This window comes from Hippocampus comes, unplaced genomic scaffold (genome assembly GCF_001891065.2).
Source record: "Hippocampus comes isolate QL1 unplaced genomic scaffold, H_comes_QL1_v1.1 scaffold157, whole genome shotgun sequence".
Lineage (NCBI taxonomy): Eukaryota > Metazoa > Chordata > Actinopteri > Syngnathiformes > Syngnathidae > Hippocampus > Hippocampus comes.
This window is the reverse complement of record NW_017805149.1, coordinates 370,162-374,562: the sequence shown is the minus strand read 5'-3', so window position 1 is coordinate 374,562 and position 4,401 is coordinate 370,162. Positions and strand designations below refer to the sequence as shown.

The following is a 4,401-nucleotide window of genomic DNA, read 5'->3' as shown; positions in this document are numbered from 1 at the left end:
ATATGGGATGGCACCATTTTAAATGGTTGGTGATGTCACATTTAGGATTTCAATCATCTAATATTTGATTTTCTTCAATTTTCATTATTATTATTATTTAATCAAAATTTGAAATACACACTCAATGCAAATATCGCTCGATACAAATAACTGTTATGATTTCATTGTGGTTTGAAAGTTTTATATGTCTCACCATGCTATTTTCGAAACCTGCCTTGGGACTACGGCTAATAACTAGCATTTATGCTAAGTCTGGGGCATTTACACTGTTTATAGTCTTGTGTTGATTAATGTGCACCGTTCCAATTAAAATGAATAAATGAATCAACAAATAAAACAGCCAAGAACGCGCGTAAGCTGAAATGTGCCATTTTACATTTGGGATGCAAAGGACGAGCAGGGTTGAAGCGCCTCGGTTGCCCCTCAGCGGGTGGGCCGGCCGAGATAACGTCCGCGCTTAAATAAAGTTTTGGGTTTCCTTTCCATTGTTTTCTCACAAAGAAAGGCGACTATTGATTAAGGGCCCGGCCCGTTTACCTATCGGGTTGTTCACTTCACAGCGGAGTCGCATTCCAGCACAGAGGGCAGAGTTACCTGATCACGCCTCACTTCCAGCTAGCAAAAAAAAAAAAAAAAGCGTGGGCAGCCGCCAGCGCTCACGACTCCCACCGGCGCCGCGCCGCCTTGTACAATGGGACAAACTTTTGCCAAGAAGCGCAACCGCCGGCGGAAGTTTTGTGGGCGTGAGGGCGGGCTCGTTACTTTGACCAGGTATCCGTAAGCCTTGTCTAATCTTTTCTCACACCCTTTCTTTTCTCCCTCTCCCTTCTTGTCGTCCTCAGAGGGCCGCCGGCGGCGGCGGCGGCGCTGGTTTATAATGCTGATGATTAACTAAATAGAGTTGTGGGAGAGCAGGTCTGCTCGGCTTTCTCATTTTGCTGGGGCCCGGCTGACCGCGAGGAGGACGGGAGTGTTCTCGGGCGAGACCTTTCTTCTGCTTCTTTTTCGGCCCCTGCCTTCCCAAACAAAAGTTTGGTTTGGTGGCATTCTTTGCTCGCCGTACCTCTCCAAGACGGTAAGATTACAGGTGCCTTCTCCATTTTGCTCCCCCTCCACCCTTCTTTCTCCCTTCCCCCTTCTCAACCCCGGGCTCAACTTTTACCTTGCTTGCGGGGTGACGGAAAACCTTTCAACATATGAGCACGCCTTTTTTTTTTTTTGTAATCTAAGATAGTTGTAATTTTGTAACAAGATAGTTGGAACTAAGTAACCTTCAACAAGATTTTCCGTTTGAAAGAGAAAAAAAAATGTGGTGAATTCGATTTCATGTAATTTAGCAAGAATGTCGTTTTGATGAAGGGAAAATAACCGAGCGGCGGGTATGGGGGGGCGAGCCTTTGGCACGGTGCACCTGCAAAGTAGCCACATTATTCAGTAACGGCGCGCCGTTTCGGTGACCTTCTGCATACAGGCTGGCCGCTCAGGTCGAGCTGAGCAGCATTCCTTCAGCCTTTCATCATTCCACTCACACAAAGACGACAGCATCGGAGGTTCACCAATCGGGGTGGGGTGGGGGGGAGGAAAAAAAAAAAAAAGAACACCCCCTCATATTTTAGGCTGTCATTGAATGCCAGTTAACTCCGAACCAAAAGTTGTGATCGGAATTTTTTTTTTTTTTTAAATCCAATTCTGCGTCATCGAGTAACAACGCCCAATGGCTTGACTTACTTTTAATGCGTCGGTATTTTGTGTGAAATTAGCAACTGCTGCGGAGTATCGTGTGAAAAAGCAGCCCTTCCTCCCCGTCGTTGCCGCGCCGTAACTTTCAACTAGTCAGAACAGGTTTGGGCAATCATTAACAACTTTTGTGGCCCGGTGTTCTGTGACAGCCCGTGTGGGCTGGAGAGCGCAACGCGAGGCCTTCTCAAGCGGATGTCCCGCTCGTGCAACGCAGAGACAAAATGTTCCTCCGGGCTGCACTTGCAAACCTTCAATTGAACAGTCACTCACTTTAGCAGCAAAAAAAAAAAAAAAAAAAAAAAATCCGATATTAACAGATCATTCTTTGATTGAAAAAAAAAAATGAACCCAAAGTGCATGTGTACGTGCACGTGCTACAAAGACTCTCTTCTTCGGCTAACAGCCCAATGTAAACTTAGCCCCGCCCCCAACATACAGAGCTCGTCTCTCCATCAAATGTGTCACTTCAACTTGTAGTTACTTGGTCCCCATGTCCTACTTTCCTATTAGACAGGTCTTTGGGACCATCTTGTGGCACTCACAAAAAAAAAAAAAAAAAACCCTTATGAGTAGCGTAGCACAAATAGAATCGAGCATAAGCGATGACACACGTTTGTCCATCCTCGGTAGGTCTTTCGGGGCGTCTTCAAGGGTGACCATCTCCATCTTACGAGGCAGCATTGGATTACATGTCTTTTTCTAATACTGCCTGGTAATGATGATGATAGTCATCTGCTTGCAACTATCGCTTAAATGATACGAGCAGCGGGCGTGAGGTTTAGCCGCAGCAGCAGCAGCAGCAGCCGCCTCGTGTGAAGCGAGTCGGCGAAGGAGGCTCTCAGGATCCATCTTACCGGGCAGTGCTGGATTGTACTGTTGTTGTTCTAACACTGTCTGGTAACGATGTTTTCTGGGGGACCACAAACCTGCAGTCGGTCACATGGTCGCCTCGACAAATCTTCCCTTGAAATCGACTATTGGCTGCTGTGTGATTCATGTAAAGCGAGGCGCCGGGGTCGATATTAAGCCGGGCGACGTAAGGAGGAGTTGGAGTGCGCGTGTTGCGCCTTTCGTTAAAGGGGGCTCGTACGCCGTCTTTGGAATGAATACCAGGGCGTCGACGTGTGTGATGGGTGAACGTAATACGATTCCGTCAGTAGCAAAAATTCAGCCAATGGGCGAGCCCGATAAGCACACCCGTGACGGCGGCAGCGTGTTACTTTTGTGACATAACGCGGAGGCAGGCATGCATCAAACACCCGTCCTCATTTTGAAGATGGGAAGAGCGACACTAGCATTCGAAAAAAAAGCCTTGCGTAACCGCTTTATAATACAGCTTCCATCTTTTACTTCTTTACTCACCTTCCTGATTTTATTTGATTTTTTTTCCTCTTGGCTCCAATGTCAACCCCGCCCCAGCTGCATAATAGAAAAGCGGCACGTTGATCGTTCCACCGGTCGTGCAAGGCCGTTTTTCTATTCTTTCTTTTTTTTTTTTTTGCCGCTTGCCTACCATGAACAGCGCCGGCCTTTGTGCCGCGTGGCAGCCGTCGGTTTGTGCGGCTCATCGTGAAACTGAACTGAACGGAGGCATGAGCGCCTCGCGTGTGTGTTTAAGGAGGGAGAATTACCCGTCACACTAAAGACGGAGCCGCACCTTTATGTACCCACTCGGCTCCATTACCCAAGCCACCGGCAACACTCGTCTCGTTGTCAGCGATTGGCGACGGCTGGAGAGCGAAAGGGAGGCTTGATGGCCTTTGGTGCTCGTACGAGTCTGAAAGCGCCGCGGAATGAGGAACTTCGGTCAGGTCGTTTCTTCTGCATTGCTGCTTCCTCAGAGGTCCCCTTGCCAGCCTGTTGATTGGCGTCTTACCAGACATGGTTAGATGTAATTACTGGTGTCTAATACTGTCTGGTAATGCCGTCCATTAAATGGCGTTGCCTTCCGCTGTCTTCCTTCTGCTTTCTCGCTCTGATGCGTCTTCACGCGTGCGCCTTAGCGGACGTGACTGTGGAACCGTGATCCTTGCACTCACTGGAAGCGTCAAGCATGCAAGCAGGATTCTTTCACGTGACTCGAGTCAAAGTTTAACCTTTTTTCTACGATCGGTACGTTTTTAAGACTTGGGGAATGTCAGCGTTGGCGGCCGCATAAGGGTGACCTGTCCCTCCGTAGAGAGACGTGTCGTCTACTCCCGTGTACTGTAACAGAATACCTTCCAGGAACTTGGCTTTTCTCCAGGTACAGTAGATAAATGCAGACTTTATCCTCGGGCACAATATATGTCATGTGAAAGAACATATTGAATAAATGAAATAAGAATGGACTTTTTGTGTCTTTGGATTATTTTTGTTTTTCTTCTCTTTTCTGAATCCACTTGCAATGTGTACTCGTTTCGTTGTCGCAGCCCTGAAGCGGCGCTGACGCTTTCCCCGTTGAGAGTGGAATGCCAACCTCCAGTCAGGTGTGGATCAGGTTACGCAGAACAGAGCCTCTTTTTCAAGCTGCCACCCCACCCCCATCTGCCACGCCAGAAGCTCTCATTGTGTTTGTGCCCCACGGTGGACTGCACCTTGATCATAAGAATGAGAATAGTGGTACGAATTAAAAAAAAAAAAAAAAGAAGATAATTTGGATGTTAAGAACACAAGTACAGA

The 4,401-nt window shown here is 47.6% G+C and overlaps 1 long non-coding RNA gene across 1 annotated transcript; it reads left to right on the top strand.

Moving 5' to 3' along the window:
* Window positions 1-270: 270 nt before the first annotated feature.
* Window positions 271-4,070, top strand: LOC109514760 (uncharacterized). Its single transcript, XR_002168047.1, has 2 exons — window positions 271-1,075; window positions 3,359-4,070. It is a non-coding gene; the product is annotated as an uncharacterized LOC109514760 (long non-coding RNA).
* The last annotated feature ends 331 nt before the right edge of the window (window positions 4,071-4,401 follow it).